The sequence below is a fragment of the Culex quinquefasciatus genome, chromosome 3, assembly GCF_015732765.1.
Source record: "Culex quinquefasciatus strain JHB chromosome 3, VPISU_Cqui_1.0_pri_paternal, whole genome shotgun sequence".
Lineage (NCBI taxonomy): Eukaryota > Metazoa > Arthropoda > Insecta > Diptera > Culicidae > Culex > Culex quinquefasciatus.
In genome coordinates, this window is record NC_051863.1 from 128520259 (window position 1) to 128536454 (window position 16196).

The window sequence follows — 16196 nt, forward strand, 5'->3', positions numbered from 1 at the left end:
AAAACTAAAAACTAAAAACTAAAAACTAAAAACTAAAAACTAAAAACTAAAAACTAAAAACTAAAAACTAAAAACTAAAAACTAAAAACTAAAAACTAAAAACTAAAAACTAAAAACTAAAAACTAAAAACTAAAAACTAAAAACTAAAAACTAAAAACTAAAAACTAAAAACTAAAAACTAAAAACTAAAAACTAAAAACTAAAAACTAAAAACTAAAAACTAAAAACTAAAAACTAAAAACTAAAAACTAAAAACTAAAAACTAAAAACTAAAAACTAAAAACTAAAAACTAAAAACTAAAAACTAAAAACTCAAAACTAAAAACTAAAAACTAAAAATAAACAAAAATAAGACAACTAAGCACAAAGTGAATTCGTGCGTGCGTGTTTGCGCGTCGACTTTGATCGCCCTTGGCAGGTTATCGAATTTCGTCGATTCTTGGAAGAAGACCTCGGCGGCCCCGAATCTGGACGACTGACTCCCTGTTTGGCCCACATGAGCCAGCTGCGTAAAACTGGACGTCACCTCGGACTGCACAGGGGGGAGCGATTCGGGTTGTTTACGATATAGTACGACGCGTCCGGATCGAATTTCGTCCCAGTGGGCTGCCCGGAGTAACGGCGAGCTTGTTTACCTGCTCGAATGGAACATATTTGATTATGATCGAGAGGATATCAGTAATTAATGGGGTTATGGGACAGCGTTGGGCGCACAGGAAATTTTATAACAGTGTAGTGAATCTAACTCATATAAGGGTACAAGAAAGTTGAAAACGTTTTTCATCGATAAGACTAAGGTGTTTTCTACAAATTTTCAGCAACTAGTTAAAATATAGTAAAAAGTTCAAACCAGAGCGTACAAAACACCATTGACTACTCCAGACAGACCAGCACCCGGAGGACCATTTCTCATCCATACGGATCACTGATTCCAATGAATAACCTCCGTAATGAAATCCATCCTATTTTGCCTTCCTCACTGAGGTAAGGCTATAATCCTGCTCTAAAAATGAACTTCGTATAAAAACGTTGTAGACCCACCTTCATGTACACATATCGACTCAGAATCGAAAACTGAACAAATGTCTGTGTGTATGTGTGTGTGTATGTGTGTGTGTATGTGTGTGTGTATGTGTGTGTGTATGTATGTATGTGACCAACAAACTAGCTCATGTTTCTCGGCACTGGCTGAACCGATTTGACCCGAACTTGTTGCATCTGACTTGGTTTAGGGTCCCATAGATCGAGTTTTATACAGATTGAAGTTTCGATAAGTAGTTCAAAAGTTATGTATAAAAATGTGTTTTCACATATTTTTGGATCTCACTTAACTGCATGTAAACTATGTCCGGGTCCATCATCCGACCCATCGTTGGTTAGGTTATCAAAAGACCTTTCCAACGAGTCCAAAACATTGAAGATCTGGCAACCCTGTCTCGAGATATGGCCACTTAAGTGATATTGATGTACTTTTTGAAGCCGGATCTCACTTAAATGTATGTAAACTATGTCCGGATCCACTATACGACCCATTGTTGGTAAGGTTATCAAAAGACCTTTCCAACGAGTCTACAACATTGAAGATCTGGCAGCCCTGTCTCGAGATATGGCCACTTAAGTGATATTGATGTACTTTTTTGAAGCCGGATCTCACTTAAATGTATGTAAACTATGTCCGGATCCACTATACGACCCATCGTTGGTTAGATTATCAAAAGACCTTTTCAACGAGTCTAAAGCATTGAAGATCTGGCAACCCTGTCTCGAGATATGGCCCCTTAAGTGATATTGATGTACTTTTTTGAAGCCGGATCTCACTTAAATGTATGTAAACTATGTCCGGATCCACTATACGACCCATTGTTGGTAAGGTTATCAAAAGACCTTTCCAACGAGTCTACAACATTGAAGATCTGGCAGCCCTGTCTCGAGATATGGCCACTTAAGTGATATTGATGTACTTTTTTGAAGCCGGATCTCACTTAAATGTATGTAAACTACGTCCGGGTCCATCATCCGACCCATCGTTGGTTAGATTATCAAAAGACCTTTTCAACGAGTCTAAAGCATTGAAGATCTGGCAACCCTGTCTCGAGATATGGCCCCTTAAGTGATATTGATGTACTTTTTTGAAGCCGGATCTCACTTAAATGTATGTAAACTATGTCCGGATCCACCATCCGACCTATTGTTGGTTAACTTATCAAAAGAACTTTCCAATGAGTCGAAAACATTGAAGATCTGGCAACCCTGTCTCGAGATATGGCCACTTAAGTGATATTGATGTACTTTTTTGAAGCCGGATCTCACTTAAATGTATGTAAACTATGTCCGGATCCACTATACGACCCATTGTTGGTAAGGTTATCAAAAGACCTTTCCAACGAGTCTACAACATTGAAGATCTGGCAGCCCTGTCTCGAGATATGGCCACTTAAGTGATATTGATGTACTTTTTTGAAGCCGGATCTCACTTAAATGTATGTAAACTATGTCCGGATCCACCATCCAACCCAACGTTGGTTAGGTTATCAAAATACCTTTCCAACGAGTCTAAAACATTGAAGATCTGGCAACCCTGTCTCGAGATATGGCCCTTAAGTGATATTGATGTACTTTTTGAAGCCGGATCTCACTTAAATGTATGTAAACTATGTCCGGATCCACCATTTGACCTATTGTTGGTTAACTTATCAAAAGAACTTTCCAATGAGTCTAAAACATTGAAGATCTGGCAACCCTGTCTCGAGATATGGCCACTTAAGTGATATTGATGTACTTTTTTGAAGCCGGATCTCACTTAAATGTATGTAAACTATGTCCGGATCCACTATACGACCCATTGTTGGTTAGGTTACCAAAAGACCTTTCCAACGAGTGCAAAACATCGAAGATCTGGCAACCCTGTCTCGAGACATGGCCACTTAAGTGATATCGATGTACTTTTTGGAAGCCGGATATAAAAAATAGATGAAACTTGTGTACAGCCATTGTTGTGAGGAAGGCTCCAACCACATAGGTGGATTAAGTTAGTTTTTCGTTTGATTGTGAAAAAACTCCATCATAAAAAAAAGTTCTAAACTTGTGTCGCGGCAAACCGACCATGAACCACATGGTCTTTTCCCCCCTCTCTCTCTCTCACCGGGTTCCCAAATCTAACCCTTTTTCTCGCTGAAAACTGAGAAAACGAATCATCCAACGGACTTGCCGCCGCCGGGGGTGATAAAAAGGTAGCAGCCGTGACTAGTCCTAGTTGAAAAAAAAATCACCCCACCACCAAAAAAGGGTTAAATTGGCGGCGGCGGCGGTGGTGGAAAACAACGGAAAACGTTTCGAAACGCAAACCGAACGGAAAAATCAATAATTCCTCTTTGTGGTGTTTGTTTTCGCAGACGCCGCTGCCTGCCACCACGTGGACGAAGGAGGAGTTTTTTTTTCTATCTTGAACTGTGTAGTACTTTTTTTCGTTAAATTTTAACCCTTGCAAAAGGACACGATCATTCTTAGGGTGTTGAGGATGTGTGATTTGGATAATAGTATTTTTTTTTTTGTAATTTTTTACACATCTTTGCCAAAGACAGCAAAATGTTTTGAGCCTTTATTAAGGAGTTATAACCATTTTTACGTGGTTTGAGTCTATTTTCAAGTTGCCATTTTTTTCAAAATGGCGCTATTTGGCGCAAAACCGAACATAGCACCTGAAAGTAGACACTTTTAACTACAAATCCTGAAAATATCTCCGTGTCTACCGGTGTCTATTTTTTGATATCTCAATTTGAATTTGACGTTTTTTCATTAATTTATTTATTTACTTTTACGTGGAATCTAATTGAAAACGTGATAATAATAGGGTTAGTGGATCGATTTTTATGGAAAAAAACATTCACACTCTAATTCCGATATCTCCTGTCGAAATGTGGATCCGACCTCTTAAATTATTTATGATTGCTATTGCACTATTCTCTATGACAGCAGTTCTCAACATGTACCGATCCATTTACCTTTTAGCTTATTTTCTAGAACTTCATCCCTATGTTATAACATTTTTATCACATCTCATAAAAAAAATGTTCTCAAATAGTCGTATGAATTCAAAATCTTACATTTTTTGAAAAGGCAGCTCAGTTAAAAATGAACTCAAATTTTACTTTTATTTTAAAGAATTGTTTGTATTTTTTTAAATATGAATAATAACAAAAATCAGAAAAAAAAACTCTCAAAACGTATATTTTTATGAATCGCTCATTCCAAAGTTTCTTAAAGTTTCTTGAAAAATAGTTCCAAAATATTTAGGAACTGATCATGTTTATTAAAAATGTGAAAAATTTAACAGAAATTGATTTATGAAAACTCATGTTTCAATGATCTGAACATTTTTGACAGAATGTAAACTTGAAAAAAATGACAAAAAAAATCTTTCATAATGACAAAAAAAAAAAAATAAACCGAACACTCGTTGTTTTAAGGAATTATTAATATTCAAATTCATACAAAAACTTATGTTTTTTTTCCATTCGTTTTGTGTACAATTCAACGCAACCCCTAATTCATTCGATAAACAATTTTGCATTATTAGCATTTGTCAGCTATATTGAAGAGAATATTTAAGGCTAAGGAAACATACGTTTCTGGTCTTACTTACCAATCAAATATGTTCAAAAATTTATTTTCGGCAATCAAGTTTAAAAAAAATTACCCGATAAGGATTTGCAAAGAAAGATACTTTCGCTTGCAAATTGAATTTTTATTTTTTTTTTATTTTTTTAGGTCAACTGGTTACACTTTTGGACTCGACCTTCACCGATTTGGACCAAACATGGAGGGAACGTTCATTTATCGATAGCTAACAGAAATCCCAAGTTTGGTGCTAACTGGACCATCCCTTTATTTTCGGCACCACCCTCTTTTTTTGACGATTAAAAAATTTTTTTTCTTTTAATCATAACTTTGCAACTATTTCAGAAAAAGACGTTCTAGAAGTTGCTTTTTAAAGAAAATTGTCCAAGGAATTCGATAAAAATAAATTATTAACCCTTTAATACTAATAATAAATTATATTTTAACGTTTTAAGCATGAAAATTCAGTTTTGTTTTATTTATTATATTTTTATTTTTTTTATTTTATCACCATCGTGTGCCCCAGACAATTTTACATAATAGTCAATGTAAACCTCAAACTAAAATGAACTGTTGGCGAGATACAGCGATTTTACTGAAAAAAGTTTGATTTTGCGTTACACTTGCAAGTGTAACGTCACACGTCGAAACATGACCTGTCACATTTTGTAGATGGGCAATGTGTGTAAACAAAGTGAAATAAATATTTTTGGGTGGTGCTGACCAGAGGTGAAAATGTCGTCATGACGCGAAAATCGGCGACGCATACACGAATTTTTCAGATCCATTCACTGAACCGCAAAATCGTGACATAAACAAACCCGGTGCAGTCGTGAGTGCCCTAGCTTATTGAGCAGCTGCAATTCGAGGCAGTAGTCGACCAACACTCATTCGACGTTGCACGCATACACCTAAAGAGACAAGTTTTTACACAAAAAGTTGGTATTTATGCGTGGAAATGTAATTTTGCACTTTTGAACTTTGTTGATACGACCCATAGTTTCTGAGATATTGCCATGCAAATGTTAAAAAACAGGAAAATTGATGTTTTCTAAGTCTCACCCAAACAACCCACCATTTTCGAATGTCGATATCTCAGCAACTGTAGGTCCGATTTACAATGTTGAAACATGAAACTTAGACTCAGAAAACATAAATTTTCCTGGTTTTTAACTTTTGCATGGCAATATCTCAGAAACTATGGGTCGTATCAACAAAGTTCAATAAAGCAAAATAATGAGAATTTTCTCAGCATTTCAAAAATATTTTCTTGAAAGGTGGGCAAACATGGGCACTAATTTAAAAAAATGAAAAACTGCGACTATTTTCAAAAAAGTTACCAAAAAAGCGTTATAGCTTGAAAACGGTGCACTTTATAAAAATTCACTAAAGTATTTTTTGATTGCAAATTTGATTTTACATTGAAAAATGAAGTTGAAAATTTTTTGCGACCAATATTCGATTTTTGAAAAAATCTGTTTTGATTCAAAAAATCCTAACTCGGTCAAAGATTTTTTGCCCATTCTGGAAATTTCTGAAAAGATGGCATTTTATTTCCTCTAAAACATATCAAAAAATAAAAAAAATTAAAAATAGTGTTTTTTTTTGCAAATCAAGTTTTAGTGACAAGAAGTTAAATTAAAAATCACCAATTTTTTTAATCGTGTATCATTTTTTTCAGTGTAGTCTGTATCCATACCTACAACTTTGCCGAAGACACCAAATCGATAAAAAAATTCCTTCAAAAGATACAGATTTTTGAATTTCACATATGATTTTTGTATAGACAGCTGCCAAATTTGTATGGATAATTATATAGACAAACTAATGATGCAAAATGGCTTCTTTGGGCATACCGAAGGCACCAAAAAAGTTTCAGCCGGATTAAAAAATACAAAAAAAAATCGAATGACTGAAATCTCAGAGAATTGCTCATATGCGTTTATCCTAACAGCTTTTCATCTATTTGATGGCCGAGTGGGCTAAGGCGCCAGTCCTTACTGTTGGTGCTGGGTTTTTAATCCCGTGGGATGCAACTTTTTTTTGTGTTTGCAAAAATTGCACATGCAGTGTGTAATATTAAGTGTTTATTTTGACGAAGGTGGTGTGCATGCTTTTAAATGCGATTTTACCATCGGATTTTTTGCTGTGTGGTTTTTTTCAATTTTAAAATCTGAAATAATATTGAAAAATGGTTTTATATTGAATTGCAAACCCTTTTGAAATGTAATTTATGATTGTTAGATTTTTAAAATATAATAGCTATCTTAGCACTCTCATAAACATAAATTGTGATTGTTAGCTATTCAATTGCTTTTATATTTGTGTAAATAAAATCTTCTGAAATTTTTTCTCAATTGCAAATTTGATATTGCGCCTTGCAGCAATTTCTAGAGTTTTGTGTCAATCGTGCTAGGCCTAAATTTTTTCATCACACTGCTTTGCAGGACTGAGAACTGTCAACTTTGCGCACTTTGCACCTCAGTAGAGTGCTGCGGGAAAATTTTCATCACAGTTGGCAAACCGAATTTCCATCACACCATCAAAACAAAACATGTGTACTACATCGACTTCTGACCACAATCTAGTCATCAAGCTGTGGTGGCCGAGGCAGATAAGTCATTGAGATGGTCTGTTAAAGGTTCCTGGATCGATTCTTGTGGTTGCCACTGTTTTTTTTGGCGGATTAAGGGCATAATTATATCGACCATCTCGAGCTATGTTCAATGAGTCAGTAAACGGTACCATCATTATCTCGACCCGAGGCCATGAATTGACTGAAAACCTGGCTAAAAACCAATGTAGACGAAAGAAGCCTTTTTTGTTATTTTTCGGTAAAAACAGTAGTACATTCTCTTAACTACCGTATTTATGGTAGAACCGGGAAGAACATTTTTTTCGAAAGACTTTATTAGGCAAGATTACATGTCCTATATAGCATTGGTAAAAAGTTTGAACAAACTCCAGGGTAGCCAATGATAACAAATCGCCCTCTCCGACGGCGAAACTCCGGACATCTGTCTATCTCAGATTGATCCGCATGGGTAGCTTGAATCCCGGGCAGTTGCTTCTGCTCCGCCGTCTGTCACCTTCCCATCCCCTTCCCCAGGAACATAGAGGACGATAATCACTGGCCTTCATCGCCATGAAGGGACCACTCTTAGCAGCGCCGGATCAGCCGGATGTTGTACCGATCCAACAAGTAGTGAAGACGTTCGCTGGTTGTCCACCATCCGCCCAGCAAAAAGACAAAGATTCACCGTAAGTCAAGATCCCGGCGCAACACCGCTGCATCCCGGTACCGAAGACCACGATTCCTCAGTCGAAACAATACGTTGTCCCTCCACTTAGCCGGTCCAAACACTTTTTCGAGCTTTTTGAACTTCCAAAAATAAACAAATAAATAAACAGTCTGCCATAGCAACGGATATCGTCGTCATCACTGTGAAGAAAAATCACTGTGATGAAAAAATACTGTGATGAAAATAATTGCGCAAGACTCTAGTAAAGTGCAAAATGCGCAATACTTCTTTATGAATTATTTGACAGCCATGTTGTCATCACAAGCATTTGAAAATCAATCCACGTTTTTATTAATGGAGGAATCGATAATGCAGCAAACACTGGCTGCGTCCTGCTGACCGCCGGAGTTGTCAAAGTCTGGTTTGACAGCTCAAGAAAACCATTTTGATCGATCTGTCAAAAATTTTCACAAGTATGGCGACGACTCGACCCGCGTGATCGTAAAAGTTTATGCGCGTAGCTGTTTTTTCTATCTTTTTCTTTTTAATTCGCACAAGCTGGATAAACATTTCGCAGGCCCTCTAGACAACACGCCCGAGCCGAACAATCGGCGAAGAACCTCCCGGACGCAGAAAAGTGTTAAAACTGATCAGCAGGCTCTCTCGGAACACGTCCGAGTTGACCACGCCTCCAAGAACCTCGGCCGGACGAAAACAAAGTGCAAAAGCTGTCCAGCAGGCCCTCGTGGCATCTCGCCGGAGTTGGCCATTCCCTGGCGAACCTCCACCGGACAAAACAAGTGTCCCGCAGGTCCTCTCTGAACACGCCCGCGTCACGGCTTGTCTAAAGGTTATTTTTATGAAACTTGAATGAACCTCGGTAATTCTTTCTGGAGGTTGTTGGGGGGACTGTCCTGAGTCAGAGAAACTGTTTTTCAAAATTATCTATCGGTAAAAATTGATCATATCTCAATTTGAAGTTTTTTTTTTCTGAAATGTAGACAACAATTGCCGGCAGTGTCTCCCAGCAAAGCCATATTTCGTGTGCTTGGCCACGTGTGCTGCGCTCGTCCAGGCTTCTGCTACCTCGGGATGTTTCTCGGCAACTGCTTCGTAGATCTTGTTCATTAAGCCCAAGAAAATATGAAGCGCAGGGGGGGGGGGACAGATGTCGAGGATTTGCTTGTCGTCATCGCCGCAAAGCAATGGAACATTTGAACAATTGTAGTAGTTTTTCGCCAGCTTCATATCTTTCTTCGATTGTGACCACTGATCAGCATTTCTGTCCAATGGTTCTTGTTAATCCTCTCTCTGATCCCAACGTGTTCTTCTGAGCTGTGCAGTATGCGCATGGGTGGGAAGAGCTATTCGACATGATTCCAGTTATGATATTAATGATCTTCAGATCCCCTAAACAAAAAATAATTAATATTATTGATTTACTACAATGTTTCAGTCTTACCAACAATAAACGCTTCCACAGATTTCAATCCCAGTTTGTTCCAGATCCTTTGAACGTTTGCATAACTTTCGGGAATGTTCATCCCAATCGCCAGAATGAACGTCTGCCGAGCTCCTGAATCTTTGAAAATTGTGGGAGAGTCACCACTTGCTTCAACATTCATGCAGATTTTTAGCGATCCCTGGCCTCCGTCAATTCCTATCTTTACACTAGGATTAACGATATTCCTTCTCGTTTTGATGTACTCCACTAATCCATTGACAGATTTGCACACAATGACCGGGCGAGATGATGTATATCCATCCGAGAGATCAACGGTTGTCCAACAAATTTCGAAGAAATCCTCTAGCTCGTGAGTGTGCACTTCCAAGGCTCGTTTAAACTCTGGCTGTATCGCCGATCGTTTGCCGTTGCGGATTTTTTTGGCCAGTTTATGCACCTATTTTACAATTATTTATCAATGTTATTGTGTTACTATATCATAAATATAAAAAAGCTTTTAAAAAATTACTTGATTTCCACTAAGGTTTAAGGTTGTTTTCCAGTCCAATAACCGTTCGTGAGAAATCGGGCTTGCTTTGCGGTTCTTTTCCGGGTTGACCATTACTCTGGTAGATTTTCCTCTTAGGTTCGGTAGATCAATTACACCTCCTTCCTTTCCGGCCCGTTGCTTCACGATGTTGGATGCGACTTGTCCTTCGACGCCACTTGCTAGCTCAAGAATGTTCTTAATCCTGGCGCTTTTCAAACAGATGTGGCGTTTGCCTCGCCCGATTTCCGTTGCGTACTTCGCACAACGTTTCACGACTTTCGTACACTTTTTCTTGGATGTTCTCTGCTTGGCCGTTTTGGGAATCAACGAAACTCGTGCTACTCGGCACAGTTCACAATTTTCGTGCATGTTATTACTTCTTGTGGCTGGTTGTTTATGCTGCTGGTAGTCATGAATTTCTGGTGCTTTAAATGGCTCTCCTAAGAAGTACATTATCTTGTTAGTTAAAAAAAAACAAGTTAAAAATGATATTACCTTTACTGCAACGGTAAACGACCATATAACACGATGAGCACACAACTTTAGGAAATCTATCATCAAATTCATCGAATAAGGGGATGAAACACCGTTTAATCACACTTTTGAAGCCGTTCGACAATGTTCTTCCATTGTTTGCCTTGGCAAAACACAATAAGCAAACCTGTTGCCTGTTTTCCTCGTGGTCGCGCATTATGAACGTTAAACTTAATCTCAATAACTAATACTCAAAACAACGCAAAATTATCTCAAAACAGAAAGAGATAAACAACAAGCCTACTTTGATTGATTTTTGACGTATTGATTATCATTGATGATAGCGGAAGACACTTGAAAAACAATTAAAGTTAAAATTATTGTACAGTCTCATTTCCAGCTGATTAACGTAATTTGTGGCAAGCCCACAATGTCGTAAAGACGTCTTTTATGGTTGTTCCCCGTGTGAAAGTCTGTTATTTATGTGGCTGACTAGATCAGCACACATTTGGACGACATCAAAGAGTTCTAGGATGTTTAAAAATGACCACGCGTCTACATTTCAGAAAAAAAAAACTTCAAATTGAGATAAAATCATTTTTTACCGATAGATAATTTCGAAAAACAGTTTCTCTGACTCAGGACAGTCCCCCCAACAACCTCCAGAAAGAATTACCGAGGTTCATTCAAGTTTCATAAAAATAACCTTTAGACAAGCCGTGCGCGTTGACCACTCTTCGACGAACCAGAACCGGACAAAAAAGTGTAAAAGCTGATCCGCAGGCCCTCTCGGAACACGCCCGAGTTGACCACTCCTCGAAGAACCTCGGCCGGACGAAACAAGTGATAAAGCTGTCCCGCAGGCTCTCCCAGGCGAAGCTCGACCTGAAGTTTATTTAAATTATTTGCGAAAATGCCCCGAAAATGTGCTGTTATAAAATGTGGAGCAATGGAAAGAAAAACCGACACTGGATTTTACAAAATTCCTAAGGGGGACCTTGCCAGAGAAGTTCTAAGGCGAAAATTGTGGATTAGTGCGGTCAATCTGAAAGTAGAACACAAAGAGGACTTTGTTTGTGGCCAACATTTCCATTCTGGTAAAAAATATAATAAATCTAATTGGATATATTAACCAATATTTATTTTAAAAACAGGAAAGCCTGCTCCTCCTAACGATATATCAAATATCGATTGGGTTCCTTCAATAAATCTAAATCCTGTGGATACTTCTCTAGATTCTTCTCCAGGTAACACATAAAAATGATAATTAATTTAAGATTCATTAAATCGGTCAACCTTTTAATTTTAGATTGGGCCTCGGACAAGTGCGATGAAGAGTGGCTCGAAGAGCACACTTCACAAGATGCTCCTCAAAATGTGCCCGACTCGGAATACCTTTTCTATGATGATGGACCTAATGAAGACACCAACAACAATAACATTACGAACCCTTCCGAGCTTGATCAAACAAACATCAGTTTGATCCACGATGAACAGCTAGATGATGTTAATCCGGAGGACATGCATGGAGAATTTGACGAAGCTGTTCCGGAGGACATGAACGTTGACGACCAAGAAAACGAGGAAAACATTTCCAGGGAAAATGTCTTGGGGTTACTCCGACAGATACAACAGTACAAGGAAGAACTTGAGAAAAAAGACGCTGAAATTTGCTCGCTGAAGAAAACGGTAGAGAAGCAGAACAAAATTCTAGAGTGCTTTCGGTGGGATCTTCATTCATTTCAAGATAACGACCGCAAGGTTACACATTTGACAGGATTACCGAGTTATATTACCTTAGCAGCAGTGGTTGATTTTGTAAGGCCAGGAATTATGGTGTTTTCTGATGTTTTGAGCAAGGAGCAAGTTATAATTATGGTACTTATGTACATTAGGCTAGGTCTATGCTTTAGTACATTGTCAGTTTTGTTTCGGGTCTGTACTGCCACGGTAACCCGCTACTTCTATTCCGGTTTATACTCTATGTACATGCAACTTAAAGGTTTAGTTAAGTGGCCTTCGCCTGATCTGATAGCATCGAACACCCCGCTAAGTTTCATAAACTTTATAATGCACCCATAGCTGTTATACTCGACTGTTTTGAGGTGTTTACCGAGAAACCAGGAGTTAAAGATGCAATTGTAAAGATGTACAGTACGTACAAACATCATCACACAGTTAAGGAGCTGATAGGGATAACATCTTTGGGTCCATTTATTTTATTTCAAAACCCTACTCAGGTAGAACATCTGATAAGTATTTAACTGAAACCTGTGGTTTTTTGGAAAACCTACACAAGGACGACATTGTTTTAGCTGATAGGGGCTTCACCATAAGGAAGGCTGTTCAGGACAAAGGAGCTATTCTCAAGGTACCCGACTCATCAAGTAAGAAAAAGCAACTTAGCTCGACAGCAATCGAAAGAACTCGTGCTCTAGCATCCATTCGAAATGAAGTAGAACGTAGCATAGGATCATTACGACAAAATCTGGGATTTTAAGCACACGTCTTCCAATCACATTGTTAAACCACGAGCACAACGGAGTTAATGTTTTGCACATGATTGTCACTCTTGCTTGTGCACTTTTTAACCTGTGTCCGTCAATAATTTCATCAACCTAAATGTCAGCTAGATGTTAGAAACGGAAATAATAAAACAAAAGTCTTTACTTTACCTCATAAACAAATATCTTTGCTACATTCCAAAAGCATTTTTGAATTAGCAATTCAGCTTAAAACACAAAAGTTAGGTTTATAACGGGATATGTTTTAATATCGGAGTACAAAGTTTAGTCAAAATGATCAGGCAAATTCGGTCCACTTAAATTGTTTTGCTTGAATTATTATGCGCAAATCTTTATCTTAAACGTGTTACTCAAAAATAAGTACAACAGCGTGAGTACTCAATTATGACTCATATACCCTAACAGTGTAAATCACATGAGCCGTGACTTTGGTGCCAGCTGAGTTTTTATTTTGAACGCACTTGTCAACAAAAAAAAAAGTTTTTTAATCTATCTTGTATGGAAATCAGTTTTAATTAGATGAGCCTTGAAGTTAAGTGTACTCGAATATTTTTGTAAATATTGAGCAATAACCATAACAAAGGTAAGTTTTTTGTACAAACTGTCGAGTGGATCACAAAATAAAAACAAATTTAACTTTTAGTTTGTATACCCACGTTAGATGCTTTCTTAGATTGTACAAGACGACCTTTATTTCAACGATGTCCTTATCCAGATCAGTCTCTTCGGACGAATTCGAGTGAGCGTGGTTTACAGTATTGCGATAGAGGTCCAGTTGGGCTTGATTCAGCATGGTAAATATCCAATTATCAAGTTTTTCAGTAATTTTCTTGACTAAATAACACACTTTAGGATTGGTTAATGTTAGAATTTATTTATAAATAATGCAATGAATTAAGGTTAAATCATTCTTTCAAAATCTGGTTCAAAATCTCGGTGAGTAAAAATGTCCGATTATCTCCGGTCCTAGAACATTTTCGAAAAACTCTTCTGCCTTTTTGGAATTTTTTTCCCAAAACTCATTATTACGATGAACTTTCAAGAACAATTGAAATTTAGATGCATATATGACGAAAAATCCATAGTTGGCATTCGTAAGGAAAATTTGCATCTGCACTTGGAAATAGTAACTATGGTCGCGGTTCATAACCAATGCACCAGTATCATTACGCACGATGTGTGCTTGTTTTTGATTCAATAATAAGTTAATGCCTTCTTCTCGATTTAGATTTTCAAACTTAAAAGGACACTTCACTTCGACCGTTATTTTTCCGCAGCAATCACACGTAATGATTTGATCCGGCGATGCTGCAAAATAGGGAAAATTGGGAGAAATTACCAATCCACTGTCAGTGTGACGAACGTTCCGGTGCTTTTGAATCTGGAAGCACTTAATCGCTGCAGCAACACCGTTGGCTTCGTTGAGTTTCCCGTGGAGACAAGCTGGTATACTTTGATTTTGATTTTCCGTGAAGATTGATCGAAGGAGCGACATTGATGAGTTTGAAGAACTCGTTCTGACACACCGTTTGAAAACCGAAGCTGTTACTCTACCTATGCGCATCTTAAACCAGAGAGGGTCACCCGATTGCTGTCTCGTCATCTCCTCGACAAGGTCACAACTTTCTTGCTGAATACTCCAGTCCATAAATTTAACCGCCGCTCGAAGTTCTTCTATGGGTAGATGCTCAAAGCAATCGTCGTACAGGGCAAGCATCGACAGATTTTCTATTTTCTGCCTATTTCGGACAAGTTCTTCGTCCTCGTCCGTACCGTTGGGCCTTGAGAAAATGCCTTTGCTACTGCCACGTCCTGACCAGATTCCATAAGCTTTGAAATTAGTGCTTTGTAGTCTTCGTCTGACCTCTCCAGATTAAAAAGCGCAAATCACAGAACGTTTCGCGAATCCGGCCGAAGGACACTTGCTCGATAGGTACAAACATGTTCTGGTTTGCCGAGCCTCCTGGCGCTGTCCAATATGCCGGTAGTTCGGTCACGGCAATCTTAAATTAATAAAGATTTGATATAAACAAAATTATTGTTTTGTTATATGTCATACCTGTTTGCCCAAACAAATCTCGCGCGCGAATGATAAGGCATACAAGACTGCTGCCACGTGGGTGCACGTTTCTCCTGCACCAGCAGTGCATTCGCAGTGTGCAGAAATGATCGTTCCAGTTTCATGCTCATCAGTATCCTCGTCTTGAACCAGAAGCCAACATTCTGCTGGTGGTTCGTTCACGCTCATACTGTGAAGTACCTATTAAGTATTTAAAATGTATAAATTATAATAATACGATTTTTTTGGGAAAGTACCTTTCAAAAACAACGTACAAATCCTTTTGCTGACAACCTTTCACTTCCTTAACAAAACCCGTCTGGAAGGCTTTGTACGCTTCCAAGGACTTCATGTTGTGGTGCGGCTGTCCGGTCCGAAAGGAGTTTTTGGTTATCAAGTGTGTGAATATCTTGTCATAATCCACTGTTAGCGGTAGGTTGCCAGAATCAAACTCCATGTTATACGGGTCAATTCCATCTATGACCCGTATCTTTCATGGTACCTGGCAATATCCTCCGGTTGAAGTTTTTGTGCTTTCGCCGACAGATTGTTCGCCATCTCTATCTGGTCGATTTTCAAACGAGGTTTGCCGGCAAGTCTCCAACTCCGGTGTGTTGCCGGACAACTTCAACACTTTTCTTCGTCCGGTCGAGGTTCGCCGACAAGTCGAGGAGTGGACAATTCGGGCGTGTTTCGAGAGGGCCTGCGAATCAGCTTTTAAACTTTTTTTTGTCCGGTCGTGGTTCGTCGAGGAGTGGTCAACGCGGGCGTGTTCCGATAGGGCCTGTGGGACAGCTTTAACACTTGTTTCGTCCGGTGGAGGTTCGCCAGGAATGGTAATCTCCGGCGTGATGCCGCGAGGGCCTGCTGGACAGCTTTTGCACTTTGTTTTCGTCCGGCCGAGGTTCTTGGAGGAGTGGTCAACTCGGGCGTGTTCCGAGAGAGCCTGCTGATCAGTTTTAACACTTTTCTGCGTCCGGGAGGTTCTTCGCCGATTGTTCGGCTCGGGCGTGTTGTCTAGAGGGCCTGCGAAATGTTTATCCAGCTTGGGCGAATTAAAAAGAAAAAGATAGAAAAACAGCTACGCGCATAAACTTTTACGATCACGCGGGTCGAGTCGTCGCCATACTTGTGAAAATTTTTGACAGATCGATCAAAATGGTTTTCTTGAGCTGTCAAACCAGACTTTGACAACTCCGGCGGTCAGCAGGACGCAGCCAGTGTTTGCTGCATTATCGATTCCTCCATTAATAAAAACGTGGATTCAGTTGAATAACTTCCTTC

General features: G+C 38.8%; 1 long non-coding RNA gene across 1 annotated transcript; it reads left to right on the forward strand.

Annotated features, from left to right (window-relative positions):
- The first annotated feature begins 13149 nt into the window (after positions 1 to 13149).
- Positions 13150 to 14620, forward strand: LOC119769851. Its single transcript, XR_005278537.1, has 3 exons — positions 13150 to 13436; positions 13497 to 13789; positions 14131 to 14620. It is a non-coding gene; the product is annotated as an uncharacterized LOC119769851 (long non-coding RNA).
- The last annotated feature ends 1576 nt before the right edge of the window (positions 14621 to 16196 follow it).